Here is a 27,231-nt window from a genome sequence, read left to right on the forward strand (position 1 = left end):
TCAAATCTTCTAAAGAGGAGGGTAGTTCTTGTGAAGTCAGTGCGTTTTTAATTTTATCGGAAAGCCCCTGCCAGAAGGCGGCAACTAGTGCTTCAGTGTTCCACTGAAGTTCAGAGGCTAAGATCCTAAATCGAATGACGTACTGAGCCACAGTGCGAGATCCTTGGCGAAGACGGAGAATGCTAGATGCAGCGGAAATAACACGACCTGGTTCATCGAATACACTTCGGAACGTGGAAATAAACTCGGCACTATCCTGTAACAATGGATCGTTTCTTTCCCACAGAGGGGAAGCCCATGCGAGAGCTTGTCCAGAAAACAATGAAATAAGATAGGCCACTCTGGAACGATGGGTAGAAAAATTTTGAGGTTGGAGCTCAAAATGAACTGAGCATTGAGTAAGAAAACCCCTACAAGTTTTGGGGTCTCCATCGTATTTTGACGGAGTAGGCAGGTGAAGCGTGGAAGCTGTAAACACCTGGGATGGCACTGAGGAAACGGAGGAAGGCACAGGAGCATCAACAGTAGTTGTGGCATCTTGCACAGACGGTCTTTGGGAGGCTAACGCCTGGTAACACCGCAGTAAATGCCGTTGGCGAACTTCCTGTTGCTCAATACGGGTAACCAGATGCCGCAGCATCTCTTTGGCGGTAGGTTCCGTATCTGGGTCTGTCATGGCCTGATCTTACTGTCACGGGCACTAGGAGTCTTTACCCAGGGATCACCAGGTGGTAGGCTTACCAGAGCAATGTAGATGGTAATAGGGTACTCTGGTAGCTGGGTGATCACGGAACAGGAAACAGCAGATGATGAGATGCTCAGGAAAGTCTATGACTAGCAGCACTGGTACTATAGAGGTAATAGTACACGAGGAACTGTAGGACAAGGACACGTGAAGGTAGTCAGTGGTCTGCGATAGCAAGTTGTACCACTGCTATAGTGAGGAGGAATGTCCAACAGAAACGAGGAGGTGATGAGAGTCAGCGGTCTGCGGATAGCAAGTTGTACCGCTGTCTGAGTGAAGGAATGGAATCCAAGTGGAGGTATCCGGGGAGTCAGTGGTCTGCGATAGCAAGTTGTACCACTGCTATGTGAGAGGATACTGGAACAGGTGATACTGGAAACAGGGATCAGTGGTCTGCTACTAGCAAGTTGTACCACTGAATATATATGTGAGGAGGTGCACGGGGAGAGACTGCAACACAGGATATACACATGCACCTTATATACGATCCACAGTAACATGCACAATATATATATATAACTGACTGAACAGGTCTGCAAATATAGGAAGTCTCTTGAAGTAGTCCAGCACAAGTTACCACAGTCAATGATGGCAATAGACTCAGCGGATAGCAGACTCCACAGGAGAACCAACACAGTCCAGCAAGATATGCAATACACCAGCACAGTCAATGAGAAGTATGCATACCGTGGTTCAGAAGCAGGTAGTCAGATAGGAGTGCAGGGATACCTGAGCGGCAGGAGGCCGGCTGGATGAGAAGTCCCAGGATACCTGAGGCAGCGGTCAGTAGGTGCAGCGCACAGATAAGTAGACCAACAGGGACACGAATCCACAGGAATCAATAACACGTGGAACTGGACTCACGCAGGACCCAGGAGAGTGGAGATGATCCAGCAGAGGAGTAGTAGATGAGATATAAATCCAATGCAGACAGGAGGGTAGACCTGCGGGACACGTGAAGGCGTGGAGAGCGGATCAGCAGTAGATGGATGATAGCGCGGTCAGCAGCAGCAGGGCTCTGCGGTACACGGAGGTAACCAGTAGCAACCAATAGTTGTCAGTAGCGATGGAACACGGGATAGCAGAGTAGACCAGGAGCTGTTGATCACGGAGAGTAGCAAATGGCAATGAGAGCAGCAGTCTCGAGGAAACACAGGAGAGCTGAGAAGAGACTGCAGTGCACAGGAGCAGCGGATAGGAATCAGCTAACTTGTCACGATGATGCAGTGAAATATAATAACGATGATGTGGATTAGAGGACTGAAGTGCACGGAGGCAGCGGATAGGAATCAGCAAACAGTCACAATAATAAGTAATAGCGTTGAAGTGGTTTGGAAGACTGTAGTGCACGGAGGCAGCGGATAGGAATCAGCTAACAGTCACGATGATACAGTTGATGGTAGAAGTGGTATGGGAACCACAGTAGTAGAAGTGGTTTGGAAACCACAGAGGTAGAAGTGGTTTGGAAACCACAGGAATCAGCAGCGCTGAAAACACGAGGAATACAGGAACACCTTCAGAGACTCATAGGGAATGAGACTCCAAGATCAGGCAACGTGGTGTTGACCACAGGTGCTTAATATAGGGAGTGTTGCCTGATCTGCCAATTAAGTTAAAGGGACAAACACTGAAGGGTAGGAAAGGGCTGCGCATGCGCAGACCCTCAGGATGGAGGACGGCCACGGTTCCTAAATGTCCGGGAAGAGGCACTCACGGTCCGGTGAGTGACACTGTCCCATATATTTTACCCTTATATCCCCTCTTCTCTATATCTTTAACATGTAAAATAACTGTTCTGTCTCTCAATTAAGCTTCCTGGGTGTCATCCTCGACCCATTCTCTCCCAGTAGTGAGTCACTTTCTCATTCCTTCCCATTTCACCACAGAGAGAGTTCAGTAATCTGTACCTTTTATACCCATTGAAGCTATAAACATTGCCATTAAATGCCTCATTTCCTCTCTACTTCACATTACAAACCTCCTCCTCTCTGGTCTATGTTTCGTTTCAGTCTATCATGAACATCACTTCTCCCATTATTTTTCTTTTGTTTTACCATTATACCTGTGCATGCCCCCTTTCCCCTTTTTCCAGGTTTTCAAATTGGTTCCCATCTACTACCAAATCTGTAAAATCCTATCCCTCCACAAATCATCCCAAAGCTAATCCCTTCCTAACTATATCTCCAACTTCATTAAGCACTACACTCCATTCCATCCCCTCCGCTCCGACAACCACCGCTTCCAAAGTACCGCACTCATTTGCTCATTTCTTACCAGTCTACAGCATTTACGACATGCTGCTCCAAACATGTTGGATGTACGCAAATAGCCAATAAGCTGCATGCTTCTAACTTTCTCTCTAAAATCATATGTGCATCCAATCCTCTAAGCCCTCCAAATACCAGGTCTGCCACTGCTAGTACCTCAACTACTCTTTGTATTCCAGGTTTTTATGCCTCCTTTCTGTGGCCGGGTCCTGAGTGCCGGCCACCACGCTCATGCGGCGGCCATCTTGAAATAAACTCTGGCACCAGAGGGGTTAAATCACTGGCACTAGGCGCTGTGTGAAACGTTATTCATAAAAATGTTTTAAATCTAAATAAAAAATGTATTTTAAATATGCGCTGCAGCGCTGGGTGGGTAGCACATATGCGCTGCAGCAGGGAAAGGGTTAAACCCCGGCGCTTTGTGTAAAAATTTATTTTAGAAGTGTATGTGCAAATGCAAGAAGCCTGACAGGTAAAATGGGGGAGTTAGAACTAGTAGCAATGAATGAGCAGTATGATATTATAGGTATTACTGAGACCTGGTGGGATGATACACATGACTGGGCAGTCAACTTGGAAGGCTATTCTCTCTTCAGGAGGGATAGGGTAAATAAAAGGGGAGGAGGAGTATGTCTTTATATTAAGCCAGAATTAAAACCAAGTATTCAGGAAGTTATATACGAGAATATTGGTGATAATATAGAGGCATTGTGGGTGGAAATATCCAGCGGAGGAAAAAGTTCAGAGAAGTTTCTGATAGGGATATGCTATAAACCGCCAGATATTAGTACGATTGAGGAAGCCCAACTTCTACAGCAAATTGATAAGTCTACACAACTAGGTCAAATTTTAATTATGGGGGATTTTAATTATCCGGACATTGATTGGAGTACTGAGACCTGCGGTACAGCTAGGGGAAATAGGTTTCTGAGCACGCTAAAAGACCATTACATGTCCCAATTAGTTGAGGAACCAACTAGGAACTGGACTATACTGGACCTAGTAATAACAAACAATGTAGACGTAATATCAAATATTCAAGTAAAGGAGCACTTGGGAAACAGTGATCATAATATGGTCTCATTTGAAATTAGTTTCCAGAAACAACAGTATAAGGGATCAACTAGGACTTTAAACTTTAAAAAGGCAAATTTTAATATGCTAAAGGAGTCAATAAAGAGCATAGACTGGGACAAAGCCTTTGAAGGAAAAAATACGGAAGAAATGTGGGCTGTCTTTAAAATGTTGTTAGAAACATACACGTATAAGTTCATTCCTATGGGAAATAAATGTAAAAGAATTAAGTCTAAACCAATGTGGCTAAATAAAAAGGTAAGGGAAGAAATGCAAAGGAAGAAGCGTGCATTTAAATTGTTTAAGTCTGAAGGGTCAGAGGAGTCCTTCCATAGGTACAAGGAATGTAATAACACATGCAAAAAGATAATTAGATTGGCTAAATTAGAAAATGAAAGGCACGTTGCAAAAGAAAGTAAGACAAACCCCAAAAAGTTTTTTAAGTATATAAATGGCAAAAGGATTAAAAAAGATAATATAGGACCCCTAAGAAGTGAGATGGGTGAATTGATAAATGATACTAAGGAAAAAGCAGAGATATTAAACACGTTCTTTTCTTCAGTATTTACCAGAGAGGAACAAATGGCAGGAGTAATACATAAAAATGGAAATGAAACCATGCCATTAATTAATACTTGGTTGTCAGAGGAAGAAGTCCAAAGGCGACTGAAGAATATTAAGATAAATAAAGCTCCAGGTCCAGATGGCATACACCCAAAGGTCCTTATGGAATTAAACTCGGAAATAGCTAGACCGCTATTCTTAATTTTCAGAGATTCAATCTCATCAGGCTCAGTACCAAGGGATTGGCGAATAGCAGATGTGGTGCCGTTGTTTAAAAAGGGGACGAGATCACAACCAGAGAATTATAGACCTGTAAGCCTGACATCAATAGTGGGGAAACTACTGGAAGGTATTTTAAGGGACAGTATTCAGGATTACTTGGTACGCAATAAAATTATTAGTGGGAATCAACATGGATTTGTGAGGGATAGGTCATGTCAAACTAATCTAATTAGTTTCTACGAGGAAGTTAGTGGGAACTTAGACCAGGGCAGGACAGTAGATGTGGTCTACTTAGATTTTGCAAAGGCCTTTGATACAGTGCCACACAAGAGGTTGGTTTACAAAATAAGGGAACTGGGTCTAGAAATCAAAATTTGTACTTGGATCGAAAACTGGTTAGAGAATAGGGAACAGAGAGTTGTGATAAATGGAACATTTTCTAATTGGTCAAAGGTCTTAAGTGGAGTTCCTCAAGGTTCCGTGCTGGGACCACTCCTTTTTAATATATTTATTAATGACCTTGGTGATGGTTTAGAGAGTAAAGTTTCTATTTTTGCAGATGACACTAAACTCTGTAAGGTAATAAAATCAGAGCAAGATGTAGCTTCTCTACAGAGGGACTTAAATAAACTGGAGGATTGGGCGGCTAAATGGAATATGAGGTTTAACACAGATAAATGTAAGGTTATGCATTCAGGGATCAAAAACAAGAACGCAATCTATAAATTAAATGGAATTAATTTGGGAGAATCTATAATGGAAAAAGATTTGGGAGTGCTCGTAGACAGTAGACTTAGCAATAGTGCTCAATGTCAAGCAGCAGCTGCAAGGGCAAACAAAGTATTGGCATGCATAAAAAGGGGCATAGATGCAAGGGAAGACAGTGTAATTTTGCCACTGTATAAATCATTGGTAAGACCTCATCTTGAATATGCAGTACAGTTCTGGGCACCACTCTATAAAAAAGATCATTTGGAACTAGAAAGGGTTCAGAGAAGGGCGACAAAATTGATAAAGGGTATGGAGTCATTAAGTTATGAGGAAAGGTTAGCCAGTTTAGGCATGTTTACTTTAGAAAAGAGGCGTCTAAGGAGATATGATTACTATGTACAAATACATTAGGGGTCAATACAGAGAGCTTTCATGGGAACTTTTTACCCCAAGGACCATACACAGGACACGTGGTCATCCCCTAAGGTTAGAGGAGAGGAAATTTCACAACCAGCAAAGGAAGGGGTTCTTTACAGTAAGGGCAGTCAAGATATGGAATTCATTGCCAGGGAAGGTTGTGATGGCAGATTCAATAGATATGTTTAAGAAAGGGTTAGACAAATTTTTAGCGGAAAGGTGTATCCAGGGATACGACCGTTAATTTAAAATAAAGGATAGTAGTGGATATAGGGTAAAAATTGGATTGCAATATTGAGTCTGGGGGGATTTTCAAAATTGAAACAGATGGGCGGTTGCCTACTCTGGATTAATTTCAAATATAAGTGCAGGATCGCAGGAGATCCAAAATAGGTTGAACTTGATGGACTGTTGTCTTTTTTCAACCTCATCAACTATGTTACTATGTTACTATGTGTTGGTAAGGAACTGGCCTAGCTGAACGGGTTAAAACGTAAATATTTCTTTTAAATGTAAAAATGTGGGTTATAAGTATATGAAATGTAAAATGTATATGTGTATAATTAAGAAAATACTTACTTTGTCCCTGGTGGTCCAGCCCTGGATCCTTCACCCTCCGGCAGCCAGCTTCAGTGGCTGCCGTAGGGACCTATTTGATTCCAGGAGGTGCAGCGCCTCCTGGGGGTCCCAAGAAGCTAAGTTCCTAGTTGGAGCTCAAAGAGCTTCAACTAGCGACAGGGCATTAACTGCTGCCCCGGGATCTGGCTGCTCTCCCTTGGTACAATTCTCGGCCAGGGAGCAGAGCCAGACCCGGAGCCCAGTCCCTAACAGTCAGTTTAGGTGGGAGATTTAAAAGATAAATCTCCCACCTCAGACAGAGGCACCAGGGGAGGAGAGTGGGCTGAGCCCCCCTCTCCCTGGCAGCTTATAAATGGGGGAAGTACACTCCCTCCTGTCACTAGCAGTATTGTTAAAGGTGTTAAACCTCTCTGGGCTGATTCAGGTGCAGGCTGCATGAATCAACCCAGATTGGTTAAAGGGACAGGAGGATGGATCACCTCCTGCTAAGACTAGTCTCCAAATGTGTATAAAAAAGGCTCTGTTTTGTATTAAAAGTTGTTCTTCTGATTTCATCTGAAATGAGCACTGATACCTTCAATCAGCGTGACTGCAAATAAACATCACTTGCTTCAAAGACCTGCTTGAGAACAAATTCCATGCTGAAAATCCTGTGACCTACAGATTAGACCCAAAATCTAATCCGTTCCCGGCTGTTTCTGAGGTTTGGACCCAGCATCCATTACCACTACTCTGCCGCTACCCAGCAGCTCTGGCCAGTGTGATAGGCCAGGGGGGATTCATCCACAGCAACCCTGATCCTTAGGAGGAGGTCAGGAGTACCAGCCCAGGTACACCAGTAACGGGGTACACTTGCAGCGTCGGTTACACAGAAGAAACCCGGTACTGGATGCCGGTAAAGAGTCCAGTGGTGGCAGCACTTGTAAGCCCCTCCTACTGCGGTGAGAGGATGCCTTTGGGATAACCAAAGGAAACAGTGGCAGAGTAATCCCAGTCGATTCCCAGCAACAGCAGATAGGGTGGCATAGGCGGTCCATCCTGTCACACTTTCCCTGTAGAATGTAGGCCCTTCTACCTTTTTAGTTTCCCTCCCTACTGCTGCACCTCTATTCCTGAGTCCATAAAATAATCTCAAGCCTTGCAAGGTAGAGACTACCTTCATGGTGGTGTTAACTTTGAAGTGTTTTTTCAGTGACTGTCATCAGGTGGATATATGTTCTCTCCATCTAATAAGTTCACACGGTTGATAATCAAAGTATAAATTCTTATGGTGTCATTTTGTTTAAGTTGGTGACGTCCGTGCATTTTTTGAATACTGTTACAATTTGTACTCTGTTCAGCCTCTGTGCTGTGTTTCTGACCTTTTTTTAGTCACACATTTATTAAATGTAAAAATAGATAATACACGTAGATTAAAATATTGTCATCCTGTATTTCCTATATTTTACAATAATTAACAATAATTTACTTTTTCTAGGTTCTTTGCTGAATCATGATGCAACAATAGAAGAACAAGTCAGCCGATGATGTTGAAACCATTTTTGAAAGGATTTATAGAACTTTTGCTTTAAATTATTTTAGGTGCACATTGCTGATTTAATTGGTCTATTTGTGTCACGGAACTATTCACAAGGACAAAATTATTTTATTTCTTAACAATTAATAAATAGTGTTTTTATTTGATGCATCATAACTAGATTATTAATAAATATTTGTTAAACTTTTAGACTTCTCTTTCATCCTATGGAGTATACTTTTGACACATGGGGGGTAAATGTATCAATGACCGGATTCTTCAACTCCGGCGAGATCGGCGTCTTCAGCACATTTACCCCATGGTGTTGGATGGAGTGATCTTCATTTTGGCTTTATAAATTGTGTGTTCAATCCTCTACCTCCTTGTATGTAAACTATAATGATTTTTACTTTGATTTTAACATGGTACATTTACACCAATCAGCCCCAACATTAAAACCACCCGCCCAATATGGTGTAGGTCCCCTTGTGCTGCCAAAATAGCTCTGACCTGTCAAGGCATGGACTCCACAACACCTCTGAAGGTATCCGGTAGCAGCAGTTCTTTTCAGTCCTGTAAATTGGAGCCCGGGCTGGATTAACCGAAGGGCTTTCTGGGCCACAGCCCAGGGGCCTTGTGTAGCTGGGGTGGCCCTAGAAAAGTTTTTTTTTTAGGTTTTTAATATTTTTTAAAATCTGTGCTGCACCGCTTTCATCAGAGCCCCCTCCGGCTCCGATGGTCTGGTTAGGGAGGCTGTCAGGCAGCTAACAGCAAATATGATGCGGGCGCGGTGCACAGAATTATCCATAGTGAGGTTATCTCCAGAAAGTGAGACTATGGGGTAAATATATCAATCTCCGGTTTCTTCAACTCGGAGTTCGGCGAGATGACAGCTAAAATTTAAAGCGGCGCTGCCTTGTAAAGGGAAACTTGCCTTTACAAGGCAGCGCCGCTTTAAATTTTAGCTGTCATCTCGCCGAACTCCCGCAAGTTGAAGAAACCGGAGATTGATACATTTACCCCTATGAGTCATACAGAAAAAACAGAATGATATCAAGAATGGGCGCTGATGTAGTCAACAAAGCTGCCTGAGATGCACAGGAAAAACCACATACTTTTCAATTATAAACACAGAATAAAAACAAATGTATACCTCACGGCGCTGAGTGGACCACATACATATGAATGGCCAGCACCACGAGCACATGGATCAACGTAATACACAATAAAATACATAGAGCAATATTGTCCCAACAAAGTGAAATAAAATCTCTATAGTGTCCCTTGGGGCTTGTTCCCTCTTCCAAATGTGTCTTATGTGGCCAAATTGTAAGTATAACCACGTGAAGGGGTCCCCACAGGGGATAGGCTTACAAGATTATTTCTTGAACATCGCACATCTGATAACCTCTGGTAATGGAGATGATCATTTTCCTCCAAACGTGTTCCAACGGTGAAAATATAATGCCAAATTCAGAGCAATCATAGCATAATATCATTTAATGCAAAATATAAAACATTAAAACCAAGGTGGATGTGCTTCTATGAGCGTACCAAAATGTATAGGGTCAAACAGCGTTAAATGGTGAGAGATAATGTAGGTTACCCGGGTCCAGTAAACTCTCATTCAAAGGCTGTAGTGAATCCCCAGATGGTCTTATAGAACTGCCTCCCCGATCATCCAACACGTTTCGAATCCAAAGGCTGACTATGAGTCATAGTCTCGCTCTCACGAGATCTCCTCACTAAGGCAATTACTGTGCACCGCGCCCGCACCTACAGTAACTGAAGAACGCCTGCTGCATTGAAGAAAGGTCGGTGAGGAGGACCAGTGGACCACAAGTAATTTGGAGGTAAGCGTTAAAGGGGGTAGGGGGGTAGTAGAGGAGGAGTGAGGAGCAAAGCTAATAGATTATGACTAGGGGGGAGTTCATCATAACTGGGGGGGCATCATGAAGAGCAAAAAGGAAAAAATAGACAAAAAAAAATTAATTTAATATATTCAAATGGATATGGCTGGGCCTGGGGACATAAAAAATTGGGGTCTCACAGTACCCCTAGCCCAGGGGCCTACAGTGTCTAAATCTGGCCCTGGGTGGAGCCTTCATGTTTTTCCAGCACATGATTTTTCTGACTTGTTTTTCCACCACAGATGCTCAATCGAACTGAGAACTGGGTTAATTTGGCAGCCAATTCAACCCTTTGAACTCTTTGTCATGTTCTTCAAGCCTTCCTAAACAATTTTAGATGTGTGGCATTATCCTGCTGAGAGAGGCCACAGCCATCAGGGAATACAGTTACCATGAAAGGGTGTTCTTTGTGGTCACCAACAATGTTTAGGTAGGTGGTATGTGTCAAAAGAGGTGGGTCCCCCCTAACACACTGCCGCCTCTAGTGCAATGGGACAGTGTCTCACTGACGCTCCCTGCGCACTTTTCCTTACTGACTGTCTGGCGTGATGTCATCATCACATCTTGATGCTTACAATGAGGAGCTACGTTGAAAGCAGCCACTGACAGAAAAGGAGACCATCGGAAGGTAAGCAAAAATGGTATGATGAAGAGGGACAGTGTGAGAAGAGGCACATTGTAAAAAGTGACATAGTGTGATGAGAAGTACAGTGTAAAAATGGGCACAGTGTGATAAAAGTGGTACAGTGTAAAAAGGGGCACTATAAAAAGGTGCACAGTATAAAAATTGGCACAATGTAATAAAGGACACATTGTGAAAAGGTGCACAGTGTAATAAAGGCACATTGTGAAAAGGGGTACTGTTTGAAAGGGGTCACATTGTGAAAAGGGGTTGGGTACGGCAGTGGATATGCATTTTCAGCGTGTAGACAGCATGGATGTGTCAACATTTACCCTGTCATCATTTTGGTGTCGACAGGATAAGTGTTGGCATATCCACCTTCGGAAATATGACTACCACCGGAGCATAAAAAGGGGCACTGCGTGAAAAGGAGTGCAGCGTGATAAGGGCACAATGTGAAAAGGAGCATGTGATGATGGGGCAAACATTTTTGATACTTGTTGCTCTTATTGCTGTGATTTTATAACTAAATACAGTTTTACTTCAAATAGAGAAAAGAGCAAACCTGTGATCAACTTGTATCTAGAAAATATTAATTTGACACAGGGCTAGATTTACTAAACTGCGGGTTTGAAAAAGTGGGGATGTTGCCTATAGCAACCAATCAGATTCTAGCTTTCATTTATTTAGTACCTTCTACAAAATGATAGCTAGAATCTGATTGGTTGCTATAGGCAAAATCCCCACTTTTTCAAACACGCAGCTTAGTAAATCTAGCCCATAGTGTTGTAGGGCACAGGGCCTAAAGGAGTCGGGACTGGAGAGGTGGAAGAGTCGGGATTAATTGATAAACTGCTCCCTACCCCCTCCCCCACACCAGAAAAAAAAAATCTGGAACCACCGCTGTGAGTCAAATTAACATCCACATGAATGCCAGGATCCAAGGTTTAACAGCAGAATATTGCCCAGGGCATCACAGTGCCTCCGCCGGCTTGCCTTCTTCCCATAGTGCATCCTGCTACCACCTCTTCCCCAGGTAAACCGCACACAAACCAGGCCATGCACATGATGTAAAAGAAAACATGATTCATCAGACCAGATCACCTTCTTCCATTGCTCACGTGCCCATTGTACACACTTTCGGTGGTGGACAGGGCTCAGCATAGGTACTCTGACCGGTCTGCTGTTATGCAGACCCATAAACAGGAAGCCGCATTAACCTTTCAGCAATTTGTCCTACGCTCCCTATGTGCATAAATGAGCCTTGGGCGCCCATGACCCTTTCGCTGTTCACTGGTTGTCCTTGCTTGGACCAAGTTGGTAGACACTAACCACTGCATACTGGGAACACCACACAATACCTGTCGTTTTGGAGATGTTCTGACCCACTCGTCTAGCTATCACAATTTAGATTTTGTCAAAGTCGCTGAGATCCTTACGCTTGCCCATTTTTTTTTTCTACTTCTAACACATTAACTTCAAGAACTGACTGTTCACTTGCTGCCTAATATATCCCACCCCTTGACAGGTGCCATTGTAACAACATAATCCATGTTAAACTGGGTACACACTACAGGCAGGGCCGATGCAAGGTTTCTCGGCTCCCTAGGCAAAGTTTCAAACTACCCACCCGACACACACACACAACAAATACCAACTTCCCAGACCCTCCGTCACAAACTTACCTGCTCCACACTCCTGTGCTGCTGATTCCCTTTGTCTCTGTGTAAGATCAGCACTTCATGGTTCAGGTGGTCACATGATCGTGGCTGGGAGGTGACCTATTTATCTGCACAGTATATAAAGCTCACTCTATCATTGCAGAACTGTCGGAGCCACAGGTATTCATACCCAGACTGACTCCCTGTTATGCGGTATTACTGCTGACCTTGGCTTCCATTGTGATGTCTTCTTGGATGGGACTTCTGCTTGTTAACCGCTCATGCACCAGTCCTTGCTGTTTTGACCGCTTTCTCTCAGATCCTGACTTTGTACTGCACTATTGCTTGTGTATCAGATCCCGGCCTGTTATTGGACTTCCCTTCTGCATACTGATTTTGTACCTCGCTACCGCCAGTGTACCAGTCCTTGGCTAACTGACCTGCTTTCGTAATTCCCTTTCTCTCCGCTGTGTTATGCCTAGTGGATGATCAGAGGGCCGCGACTTGCGTGTTCCCAGCCGCAAAAGTCCATCCTGCCTTGCGGCAGTTCTTGGTTCAAGACCGGGGGAACCGTTAGACTCTGTGCCTGTTTGGCCAGAGCTAAACCACGCTAACACGTGTATCCATCACCCCAGGCCTCTCTTCCTGAGACAATCGTTACACCCTCACACACTTTTATAAACATAAAAATGGTAAGCCTTACCTCCTTCAGCAGTCCAGATGCAGTGATGTTCGATGCAGAATGCTGGCCAGACTCCACTGCTGCCCAGGGGAAAAATCTTGTTAGATTTCGGAACAAAATACTTGACACAATAAGTCAACAACAGACAATTTTTTGTGATGATTTCAGTACTTGTCTACGTATTATGCACTTGTTAAAAGCAATGGATATCTTCTTTCCTTTATTGGTTCAAATGGAAAATACAAATAATCCAAATAGACTACCCTAACATGTCCCTTCATCACACAGTTTTTTATATTAAATTAGCCAGGCATTGTGTATTTTTGTTGCTGATTATTGATGATTAATTTGATCTCAGCAGGGAAAGAAATATTTAATGCAATAGAATGATGTAAATAATTTTAGAAATAAGGTATTTCACCAGGATAATTCATGGACAAATATTTACAGAACAGAACAATACATTATGGAGACATCCCTAACTCTCTATCTGATGAATTCGGAAGGGTCTGAAAAGGTTGAATCTAACGCTAATTCCACAGTGCCTGTGTGATGACTTTCCCAGGTTCAATTTACCCCTTGTCAGCAGTCAAAAGAGAAAATGTGAAAGTGCTTCTGAAAATGGGCCCATAGCCTATAATACGGATATTGTTACTACTCTAAGGTGATCTTAGGTGACAAAATTAGTGGTGTATTTCCACTTACATCACAATGCTGCCCCTTCATCACACTGGGTCCCCATTCTTCACACTTCACCCCCCCCCCTGCATCACAATGTCCCCCCTGCATCACAATGTCCCTCCTGTAGCTTTACCCCCCTGCATCACAATGTCCTTCCTGTATCTTTGCCCCCTCTCGTATCACAATGTCTGCCCGGCATTACACAGTTCCCCCTGTATCACAATGTCCCCCTGCATCAGAGTGCTCCCCCTGCATCACACTGTCCTCCCTGTATCTCAATGTTCCCTCTGTATCCAACTGCCCCCCCCCCCTTGTGCACACCATTCTTTACTTACCTGATCTTTTCTTCAGGCAGCTGCTCCTCTTTGCCAAGCTCCTCACTGAAACAGTGGGGATGTAATGTAGATGTCACACCCGACAGACAGTGGAGGTGAGGGAGAGGAGGGACAGTGCTTCCCATCGGCAGTGTGCGGGAAGGAGGGGGAGTGGTGCCCCCAGAGCCCTGTGCCTGAAGCAGTTGCCTAAAGCTGCCTAATGGTAGCATCGGAGCTGACTACAGGTGTTTTAACCAATTATTGTGCCAATCACACGATAAACAACTGTTAGGTCTGATATAGCATTAGTGTGTATGCTCCCACGATCATGTTTTATTATACCAAAGTACATAATATCATTTGGTTTGATTTTATAAACTGACTAAAAATCACTATCAATGGAGCAGGCTGAGGCATATGCTTCGGATGTGCACTCTTGTTACCTATGGGGATATTACTAAGGGGGAAATATCCGAATAGGGTGGCCCCAATAGTTAAGCAGGCTGTAGAAATATGGCGTATTTCTCAAAATATAGTGGAAAATCAAGGTTATGATCCTTTTACTCCTTTATGGCATAATCTCTCCTTCCCGGAACTTAATAAATTGCGAGAGTATAATGTTTGGCAAAAATATGGTATAGTAAATATTGGACAGTTATATCAGTCTGGTACATTGAAATCCTTTGCACAATTATCACAGGAAAGGGAGATACCTAACTCTGCGTTTTACTGTTACCTTCAGCTTCGGCATTCTCTGAATGCTCAATTTCCTGCCTCTACTTCATTAATTCAGACATCTTCCTTTATAACCCTTTTATTAAATGTGGGTACAAGTAAAACTATTTTTCAGCTCTATTCAACTATCAATGGTTCCTAGACCCCTAGAGATTTAGAGTCATTGAGAGTGAAATGGCAGGTGAATCTGGGTCCGCTAATGGAGGAGGAATGGATTCACATGCTTAAATCTCTCTGTAATGCTACCTCCTGCCTCCGGTACCAACAAATACATTTATATATACTTCACAGAGTATATCTTACTCCAACGGGTTTGCATTGTATGGGTCGGAGAAGGGATTCATCTTGTCCAAAATGCAGTTTTTCCCCTGCAGATTTCTGGCATATGTTATGGGAGTGTCCAGTAGTAAGTGCTTTCTGGACGAAGGTCTGGAAGTGTGTGACTGATACGGTTCCAATGGCTCCCCATATGAATCCCAAAAGCTGTCTTTATGGGATATCGTTAGAAGATCTAATTGATAAATATCCAGCTGTTTATATTTTCAATTTAATGACACTTGCTAAAGTGGTGATTTCCCGGACATGGTTGGCACCGGATCCAGCTGATTTAATAATAACACAGTGCAACATGAAATATATGTATATACTAGTAGAAATGCTAAAGCTAAATACCATAAAATTTGGTCTATGTGTGTTACCACAACCAATGCGGCATAAACTTATAGAACAGGTAGAAGAGGTCTTCACCTTTAGCAGCCGCCTTTTCCGTAGAGACTGGTTATGCTCACAGGTACTCAGATGCCCCCAGGTCTTAAACTCAAAGTAGTATAAGTTTATACTCGCACAGCTGCTTACAGGTACAGGAGATGACACACGGAACAGCGGCAGACCAGTGATCTACAGACTAGACAGAGCACCGGAGGAGGTGTCAGATATCAGCACGGTCAGGGTCACAGGCAATGGTTCAGAATCCAGGGGCAGGCAATGGATCAGTATCACAGGCAATGGTTTGGAATCCCGGTACAGGCAATATGTCAAAGGTCACAGGCAAAGGTTCAGAATCAGGAAACAGGCAATAGGTCAATATCACAGGCAAAGGCTCAGAATCCAGAAGCAGGCAAAGGGTCATACACGGGTAGTCAAATCCAAAGGTTTATCACCAAGAAAGGCACAGGAGCAGACTAAGGCACAGTAACACTGAACTATAACCGGCAGGGAGGCTAAGCCCTCCCTGCGTTAAATACAACTACTAGCCAATGGGAGCGGGGCAGAGCCATCAGCCACAGATGGCTGTATTAAAGAAAGACAGATAGCCACATTGCGCACGCACCCGGCTGGAGCTAATGCCGGGACGCAGCGCTATCTATAACAGCATCCCGACCATTGCCTAGGCAACGGCCGGGACGACTCCCGGAAGTGACGTCCCGGTCATCATAGCGACGGCCGGGCGCAAGCAAGAGTGTCTGGGCACCGCCGCGGCTTGTGACAATGTGGTATACATCTAAATACCAGGTTTGATCGAATGATCTGGTGTCCTTGGATTGATGTTTGAGGTATGGGTGGGGGGGCTGAGTGTCTGAGGAGGGAGACTCGTTCCGCGCAAAAATTATAGAAATGTATAATGTGGGGGTGTTGGAGTGTAAACTATGCATTAATATGTTGTTAACATACAATGTCTAACTGTCAGATCACTCCATAATATTTCAATCTCTATTGTTATAAGGTCATGGATGGTAGAAGCTATAAACTTTACTTCAGTAATTTCCTGTTCCTAATGATTGGAGGGAGGTTAAATTCCAAATACTGAATGTTGCAACTATTGTATTTAGTTTGTTCCATGTGTAACTATATAAGGAAAGAGCTAATGTATCTGAGAATCACTTCATGGTTAATTGTGGTGTTGTCATGAGCCGCGGCGACTCCGGGCACCGCCGCGACTCTCTGCCCTCGCTTCCGGGTTGTTCCGGCCATTGCCAAGGCAACGGTCGGGACGCATTCACTGTGCTGCGCCGCGCTCCGGCATTCAGGACAGCCGGAAGCGTGCGCAATTACTAAAGAAGCCAGCTGGCTAATTATTCCATCTCGGGGCTGCCTTTCTCCCATTGGACCATGCTGGTATTTAAGGCAGGAAGGGGCAAAGCCTTCCTGCCGGTTATAGTTCCTGCTTTGATGTTACTAGCCTGCTATATTTCCTGCTACTGTTACCATTGGATTTGATTATTTGTTGCCGACCTTTGCCTGATACCTGACTCCGTTTGATTGCCTTTGCCCCTAGACCTTTTGCCTGGACTCCTACGCTGCTGATTTGCCTGTGACCTCTGACCTTGGTTATGTGTACTGGATATTCTGTCTGCTGCAGGCCCCCGACCCTTGCCTGGATTTCACTCTGCTAAATGCTCCTTTACGCTATCGCTGGGTTCTCCCCAGTCAGCGCACAACTCACGACCCTCAGCTGTATGCGGCCAAGTCTATCCCCACCACTAGTGGCTCCAGCGAAAACCAGATTTCTGAGTAGACTCCGGGTTTTGTGTTGCTGGCTGTTGGGGTTCCTAACATTATAACCGGCCCAAAGATTTACACTAGGAGTGAGTGAATTGTATCACATTCGGTCCTATGGAACCAAGTCCGGCGCAAGTGCTGGCAGGACAAATCCAGACCTTGTCCCAAATGGTCCAGGAGCTGTCCCAGTGCAAGGCTGCCCAAGAACAGGCGTCCAGAGCCTCACAAGCTGCTCAGTCCGCCGTGGTGGAACCCAAGATGCATATACCTGACCGCTTTTCAGGAGATCGCAGGCTCTTCCGTAACTTCCGTGAAAGCTGCAAGCTCTACTTCAAATTGAGACCACTCTCGTCTGGATCTCCACAGCAGAGAGTGGGGATAATTATCTCTCTCCTACAAGTGAATCCGCAATCTTGGGCATTCAGCCTAGATTCCAACAGTCCTCAGTTGCAGTCTGTGGACGCCTTCTTTGAAGCACTTGGGTTGATTTACGATGACCCGGACCGAGTGGCTTCTGCCGAAGCACAGCTTCGATCTTTATCGCAAGGGCAACGTTCCACTGAGGAATATTGTTCCAACTTCAGGCGTTGGTCTTCAGACTGTGCATGGAATGACCCAGCTCTTTGTAGTCAATTCCGTCTGGGTCTCTCTGAGCAAATTAAGGACTCCCTGGTCCAGTACCCTACTGTGGGATCCCTCTAAGAACTTATGGAGTTAGCGATCCGAATCGACAGGAGATACAGAGAAAGGAAGGCTGAGAAGGAAAGTTCTTCCTCCTTTTCTCCTATGCTTCCGCAAACTGCGCCTATTGATCAAGTCAAACCTATGCAACTGGGAGCATATCGACTGTCATCCGAGGAACGGACCCGGAGACGTACTTTGGGTCTCTGCTTGTACTGTGGAGAGAAGGGCCATTTGCTCCGTTCCTGCCCCGTTAAACCGGGAAAAGACCAGGCCAAGTGAACATGGAGAGTGTCCATTTAGGCCTACAAGTCATCTCTCCAAAAAATTCTTTGCTTGTACCTGCTCAGCTCACCTTTAACGGGCGAGATATTTCCTTTCCAGCCTTTCTGGACAGTGGAGCTGCCAGAAACTTTTTGGACTTGGCCCTCGCCCGGTCCTTGGGTTTCGCAGCCGTTCCTCTGGAATCCATCATCACTGTTTTTGGATTGGATGGAAATCGCCTAGACAAGGGTGAAATACATCATCGTTCACCTCCTCTGCAGTTAAAGTTGGGTGCCCTTCACTCCGAGACCATCTCTCTGTATCTAATTAATTGCCCTTCGGTTCCTTTAATTTTGGGCCACCCCTGGCTTCTTCTTCACAATCCTTGTATCGACTGGACCAAGGGTGAAATCATCAAGTGGGGTCCTCGATATCCTTCCTCATGCTTGTCTCTACCACTCAGAATTACTCAGATCTGCCCTGAACGGTTGCCTTTTCATTACCGTGAATTTTCTGACGTTTTCTCTAAAAAAGAAGCAGATGTTCTTCCTCCACACCGGGAGTACGATTGTGCTATTGACCTTGTCCCTGGTTCTAGGTTGCCCAAGGGAAGATTATATGCCTTATCTATTCCAGAGACCCAAGCCATGGAATCATATGTAAAGGAGAACCTGCAAAAAGGCTTCATACGGCCTTCCAAGTCTCCCGTCGGAGCAGGCTTCTTCTTTGTGGCTAAAAAAGATGGTGGGCTTAGGACTTGTATTGATTACAGAGGGTTAAATAAAATAACCATTAAAAATACTTATCCTTTGCCACTTATCTCAGCCATCTTCGATCAACTAAAAGGAGCTAAAATTTATTCCAAAATTGACCTACGAGGGGCCTACAATTTGATACGTATCCAAAGTGGCGACGAATGGAAGACCGCCTTTAATACTCAAACGGGCCATTATGAATACCTCGTTATGCCCTTCGGCCTCAGTAATGCTTCAGCTGTTTTCCAAGATTTAATCAACGATGTCCTTCGTGAAGTCTTGGGTTCCTTCGTAGTGGTCTATTTAGATGACATACTGATTTATTCCCGCTCATTAGAACAACACCGGGAACATGTTCGGCAAGTACTTCTGAAGCTCCGTCATCATCATCTCTATGCTAAACTAGAAAAGTGTGACTTCGAGGTCTCCAGGGTCACTTTTCTGGGATATGTCATTTCTCCTGAAGGCTTTGCTATGGACCCCACAAAGGTACAGGCTATTCTTGATTGGGTACAACCCTCTAATTTGAAGGCCATCCAAAGGTTTCTGGGATTCGCCAATTATTATAAGAAGTTTATCAGTTCTATTTCTATTCTCATCGCCCCCATCACAGCTCTGACCCACAAGGGTGCTGATCCTAAGATCTGGTCTCCTACTGCAGTTTCCGCCTTCAAAGCCTTGAAACGTGCTTTCATGTCTGTTCCAGTTCTGAGACATCCTAATCCAGACCTTCCTTTCATTATTGAGGTTGATGCTTCGGATGTAGGAGTTGGAGCTGTATTATCTCAAAAAGATCTTAAGGACCACCGCCTTCATCCCTGTGCTTATTTGTCTCGAAAATTCTCTTCCGCTGAAAAACATTACGACGTGGGCAATCGTGAATTACTGGCCGTCAAATGGGCATTAGAAGAATGGCACCACTGGCTTGAGGGAGCAAAACATACCATCACAATCTATACGGACTATAAAAACCTATCCTATTTTGAGTCCGCTAAAAGGTTGAACTCCAGGCAAGCACGGTGGTCCCTCTTCTTCTCCCATTTCCATTTTATTATTACTTTTCAGCCTGGTTAAAAGAACCTAAGAGCGGATGCCCTGTCCCGTAACTTTATCTCTTCTCAAACTCCAGTTTCTGAGGCCTGTTCGATTATTCCCGCTTCTTCTATTTTGATTGCCTTCACGCAGGAATTGGGTAAAACCCTTCAGCAATGTCAACCACAGGCACCTTCTGAAACACCAGTGGGCAAACTTTTCGTGCCTGTACACATCAGAAAGTCGGTCCTCTCACAGTGTCATGACAACAAGGCTTCTGGATATCCCGGTATTGCCAAGACCATTGAAATTGTCTCTCGTACTGTCTGGTGGCCATCATTGTCTAAGGATGTAAGAGAGTATATATCGTCCTGTGACCTGTGCTCCAAGAACAAAGTTTCCCGGAGTACCCCTTCCGGGCCGTTACTGCCATTACCTGTCCCGGTCAGACCTTGGACCCATGTGTCCATGGACTTCATCGTTGACTTACCTCTATCCTCTGGGTGTAACACCATCTGGGTAACCGTGGACCGGTTCAGCAAAATGGCCCATTTTATTCCTTTGACCAAGTTACCTTCTGCCCGTTCTTTGGCCACCTTGTTCGTCAAATATATATTCCGTTACCATGGACTACCGGAAGATATTGTGTCAGACCGGGGCTTACAATTCGTCGCAGTCTTCTGGAAGGCCTTTTGCTCTCTCCTAGGCATCAGCCTCAGTTTGTCTTCTGCCTACCACCCACAGTCAAACGGACAGACCGAAAGGGTGAATCAATCCTTGGAGCAATACCTTCGACTGTATATTTCCAAACACGATGACAATTGGACTGACCTCCTTCCCTGGGCCGAAGTTGCGTACAACAACGCATGCCCCACGTCTTCCCGGTACTCTCCTTTTTATTGCAACCTGGGGTACCATCCCAGAGCCAACTCCTTATCCTCTCTATCCACCGATAGACCACCTGAAACCAGAGCCACGGCCACCCGCCTTAGGAAGATATGGAAGTCTGTGCATCAGTCTTTACTTCGACTTTCCTTTAGGTCCAAAGTTTTTGCTGATTTACATCGTTCCGCTTGTTCATTCAAAGTTGGAGACTCTGTGTGGTTCTCCACTCGGAATATAAGACTCTGTCAGCCGTGTAAGAAATTAGGACCTAAATTTATTGGTCCATTTACCATCCTAAAGCAAATCAACCCAGTGGCCTTCAAACTGAAGCTTCCGGAATCTTTAAAGATTCCCAGTACATTTCACTGCTCTTTGTTGAAACCTGCCCAATCTCCCAGAAAATTCAAACCTCCACCAGTTTCGGTGGATGGACATCAAGAGTTCATAGTGGAGAAAATCCTGGATTCAAAGAATGTCCAAGGTCAGGTTCACTACTTAGTACATTGGAAGGGGTACGGCCCCGAAGAACGGTCATGGGTACCGCAAAGAAACCTACACTCGGATAGGTTACTCACTGAATTCTTTAGAAAATTTCCCGGAAAACCAGGTTGTCAGGGTTCCTTGACCCCTCCTCAAGGGGGAAGTACTGTCCTGAGCCGCGGCAGCTCCGGGCACCGCCGCGACTCTCTGCCCTCGCGTCCCGGCCGTCGCCATGACGACCGGGACGTCACTTCCGGGTTGTCCCGACCGTTGCCTGGACGCATTTACTGTGCTGCGCCGCGCTCAGGCATTCAGGACAGCCGGGCGCGTGTGCAAATACTAAAGAAGCCAGCTGGCTAATTATTCCATCCCGGGGCTGCCTTTCTCCCATTGGACCATGCTGGTATTTAAGGCAGGAAGGGGCAAAGCCTTCCTGCCGGTTATAGTTCCTGCTTTGATGTTACTAGCCTGCTATATTTCCTGCTACTGTTACCATTGGATTTGATTATTTGTTGCCGACCTTTGCCTGATACCTGACTCCGTTTGATTGCCTTTGCCCCTAGACCTTTTGCCTGGACTCCTACGCTGCTGATTTGCCTGTGACCTCTGACCTCGGTTTTGTGTACTGGATATTCTGTCTGCTGCCGGCTCTCGACCCTTGCCTGGATTTCACTCTGCTAATTGCTCCTTTACGCTATCACTGGGTTCTCCCCAGTCAGCGCACGACTCACGACCCTCAGCTGTCTGCGGCCAAGTCTGTCCCCACCACTAGGAGCTCCAGCGAAAACCAGATTTCTGAGTATTATTATTATTATTATTATTATCATTTATTTGAGTAGACTCCGGGTTTTGTGTTGCTGGCTGTTGGGGTTCCTAACAGGTGTATGTTTAATTGTTTTTGTTTGGTCTCTTTTTTTGTTATATGTGACTGAAAATTCAATAAAAAAGTATCTGATTTTAAAAAAAAAATCACTATCAACGATGGAACGATGTTGGGCAGATGTGGACATGTGTATGCGCTCATGACCGACAGTGTAGGTCTCTATAGTTTGTGCAGAGTCGCAATGTTTTCAGCAGATGGTTATGAGAGATGAAGAACATAGATCTGAAGGTAAATCGTGTAGGTGTGTACACATGAATCAGCCTGCTCATTGGGACTTTCAGTCGATGGTAAAATCATAACAGAAATCTGCATTAATTTTCTGTAGTGTGTACCTAGCTTTACTAACTTCATTTGTCAGTGGTTTTAATGTTGTGGCTCTGATCGGTGTATATATGGATAGCTGTATTTAAGATTAATGAAGGCTTTAGCTATTTTAGATTTAGCCTTCATCATACAAAAACAACATTTTTCAAAAACCTGTTCTTTGTTTTCTGTTTATATAAACAAAGTTATATAGAAATCCAGCTGACCAGCTTTGACAGAAAATATATTATCAACTATAGAAGCTATGATGAAGAAAATGCTTGCTGTGGCAGGTATTCTATAGCTTCCTTTGAAGTTCTTGCCAGAACACATCTGGTGAAGGAGAGTGAATAGCGCCATTATATTACATTTCAGTTGACTCTTTCCTCCGACATTCAGTTTGTAATAATAATTTTTTTTATTCAGTAAGCTCTCTATACCAGTACTCCACCCATTACATCTCCAATGGAATTCACACTCCTTTCTGCTAACTCTATGAATCCAAAATCTAGTATCATGAATCTTCTAGCATTACACACCAATCCAGGAAAAAGTGTAATGGAACCTAGAATCAATCACTAGTCTATATAGCTCTTTATTGCAAACATGACAATGGTGTTAGTAAATTATCGTCTAAATTTAGTATGTATTTGTGAAGATACACTCTTGCACATGCTATACATGTATATTGAGACACCAATCACAGCCATGGCATCTTCCCATGCACACTATGCGATCAGTTACCCAGAGGATGCAAAAGTGATCGCACAAAAAGGTGTGTATAAAATGAAGTACTGTAAGGTATTAAAATATCTCTCAGATATAGCAAAATCTCTGAGTACCTCAATTTATACATATCATTGTTGTGTTTGTTGTTGGTGGCGTCTTTGTAGATCTGTTCATATCACCCTTTATATAATCCTTGGTTATGCTCAATATTATTATAATAAAACTACATCCGTACCTTAGATCTTTCATAAACACTTCTAAATATATTATTTAAAATTCATTTGCTCTTTTTGTAATACACAAGGCAAAAACTCCTTGCCCTATGCTAGCTCAAAAAATGACTTTAAAAAAATATATATTAAATTTATACATCTAGCACCTGGTGAAACTTACCTATTATATTCCCACAATGGATTACCTCTTGTCCTTTGAAACATTATTCCTTCTTTAAAAGAACAATCAACATTTAACATTTATCTTTTACTGATTTTATGCGTAACTGTTTTTGTTTTTCAGACAAATATGCTGTCTAGACTCGTGTGAGACAATAACACTAGCTTTATAAATGTTTTTGTTAATCTCCTGTAATCCATTGTTGGAAAACAAACCTCCTTTCAATCCTGTTAATTAATTTTTTTCTCAATGCATTCTATTCTATCAGTTCAAAAGGGTAAAAAGTGTGTAGTCTTTGTAGATCTGCATTTCAAACAACAAGACCTTTTGTTAGTGCATGAGTGGAGATGAGAAACAAATTGAGTATTTGCTTTTGTACTTACAAATTATATTTAGTCTGAGAGACACATAGTACAAGGTCTATCTTAATTATTTTTAAAGTAATATAAGTGAAAGCAAATGCATGTTATTTTAATGTCTACTCACATTCATTATTCAAATTAATGATTATAGTTGCTATAAAAAGCTAATTTTATAACTGTAAAATAACATAGTATACTACTTATTTATTTAAAAAAATATTAAATGAGCATGTTTTAAATCTCCAATACCTTAAGTAGAGATTTAATTGTGATTTTTTTTCTAAGAAGCCATTCAGATGTTTTGAACCATACTACAATCTCAAACTGTGTTATATATTTATGTGAAGCTGGATTTTATAATATAAAACATGTACATGGTTGGATGCATGAAGCAAAATTTATTTGTATTATTTTTTATAATATATAGTTTAAATCTAATAAATACTTTCCAACTCTCCTGGATTGTCCATGAGACTGCTAAATTTCGGGTAGTTCTCCCGAACCCCAGCAGAGTATGGCATTCTCCCGCGTCTACCTACTTGCTAGTGAAGTAGGCAGGATTAGGGCCACCATGATACGATTCTCAGAGAATAGTGTCATTTTAGACACACCACCCCCCTCCGCTGTAAAATGCTGCATTTGCATAATCGCAGGGCCAAAAATGACACGGTTTACCAAGCTCTGCCCTCCCTCTGGCCATACACCCAAAAACTCGCCAAGTATGATCTAATACAGTGTTGGCTAACCTGTGACACTCCAGGTGCTGTGAAACTACAAGTCCCAGCATGCTTTGCCAATATATAGCAGTTTATTGCTGGAAGGGTATACTGGGACTTGTAGTTTCACAACACCTGGAGTTAGCCAACACTGATCTAATATATTGTATCCAAGAAATAAGACAATAATTGGTTTTATTAACCCATTCAGATGAGTGTAATAATGTGAGTAATATGTTTTGATGCGATGACGACCTATGGATTGGAAATGTTGATATATAACTGTCAAGAGGTAAGGAATTACATGTATATTAAAACATTTTTTTATTCAGCTATGCTGAAACTCTAAGATACAAAATTGCATATTATATACATTATATATATACTGATTTATTTATTTTTTGCTTGTTTACAAAGCTAAAAGAAAAAAAATGGGCATGATGATATATTAGTTACCATGATATATCAGAATACATACTGTTGTAAACTGTTTGTTTACCTAGAAACACATAAAAAACTTGCATGGCCCCTCTATATTTTTTATTTACAATTAATTCAGAAAACATGTGTTCACTACTTTTATACTTTGTACTGCCAGATTTACAATGAAACATCTATTACTAGATCATTTTTTGGTCTATAAAATATATAAATACAAACTGCATTTGCAAGTTTTTATATTCTATCCAGTATATATTTTTTTATTTTCCATATATAACTTTATATACAATTATTTGGATTTTATTTATGCATTTATTCGGTGTCTTTTTACAAAATTATTTCAGTCTAGAAACAAATAAATAAAATCTCCACAACAGTAACATGAAATGTAATTTTTTGCGGTTTGAATATGCCAAAATGATATATGAAGATAGAAGAAACAAGCAAACTTTGCAGTCAAAATTTATTTCCCTATCCATGCCACATTTGTATATTTATTTATTAAAATGTAAAAAGGTATTTCATGTACACAAATGTGTTTGTGTTCCTTACCCCCTATGTCCAACTTATATATAATATGTATAACATGTTATCTTCTGAGCATCATGCTCAGATTAATGATTAATGTTTTTTATAATATAACTGTAAAAGTTTTTGAAGACAAGTGATTTATTATTTATTTTATACTAAAACTCACCATTACAGACAATTATACCTTTTAGTATTGTGATGTGTTTGGAGAATAACCAATAAAGTTTTCAATGATTATATTTGTATATTTGTAATGTTTCTCTAAAGCAATTTTCTTATATAAATGAATGTCATTAAAATTGTGCATTAGATTTATCATTAAAAATATTGTATCAATAGTTTTTAGTATAATGTTAAAAAATATAACCTGTGGTACTACAGTTCAATTGCTACATGTTTACTTTTACATAATTAATTATTATTATATATATATTATACAATTTATTTTACCATTACAAAACTATAATAAATAAATTATGGTGATTTGCACACAACTCAACACCATTGTTAAAAAAAAAAAGTTTTCTGTGAGACTACTAAAGTAGAGTAGAGATTGTAAAATATTTTATAACATTTTGTCAACATTTTAATATGTATAAGAACAATGGAATAAATAAACAAAACCCATCTTCAATAAAAAGTTTAAAAACCTTTATTTTAATTATTTTCAAAACAGACATTACAAAAATGATTTTTTTTATGGTTTTAATATATTAAAAATGTATTCAATAACAGGAAATTATTATCAAAAATAGAACTTTATTTTTAAAAGTGCAATACAAACAAATAAAAACGAATTCATATTTTAGCTAAAAGCTCCATATAGAAAAAAATATCAGTTATTACAGCATTCTTAACTTAAAAATACTAAATGCTATAAAAAATCTTTTTAGTAATGTGTAGGTCAAAATGTAATGTAATATTAGTGATCTTTGGCATGAACATTATCTTAATCAACACTCATAAATTTGGTGTTTAGCAATGTGGTGTTGGTTGAAAGTGTGCTTGTGTTAGGCTGGATAGACACTACAGTGTTTTTAGACGATTATCAGGCGAATCAAATGATAAATGGCCGTGTGACCCAATATCAGATTAGTATATTGCAACAATGAACGACTATCGTTCCAAAACACATCGGAACGTTTCAATTTGATTTTTTAACTGAACTAAAAATCTTGTTCAACAATGGAACAATATTGTTCCAATTCTGCAGTGTGTATGCATTCATGACCGGCAGTGTCCATAGATTTCTATGCAGTGTACAGAGTCACAATCTTTTCAGCTGATGGTTATGACAGATGAAGAGCACAGATCTGAAGGTAAATCATGAAAAATGTGTTTAGTGTGTACACATGAATTGGCATACTGATCAAGACTTTCTTTTAAATCATTGGTAAAATCGTTAAGGATATCGCATCGGGAGAAATTTTGTATAGTGTGTACCCTGCCTTATTGATAGTTCCAATAGCATATCGCAACTAAATCATACATGCCAACCTTTGGGGGAGAAGAGGTGGGCGTGTGGGGGCGGGACTTGAAAAATTGCATCATTGTGGCCCTGTCCCCACTATAAAATG

Source organism: Mixophyes fleayi, chromosome 2 (genome assembly GCF_038048845.1).
Source record: "Mixophyes fleayi isolate aMixFle1 chromosome 2, aMixFle1.hap1, whole genome shotgun sequence".
NCBI classification, from domain to species: domain Eukaryota; kingdom Metazoa; phylum Chordata; class Amphibia; order Anura; family Limnodynastidae; genus Mixophyes; species Mixophyes fleayi.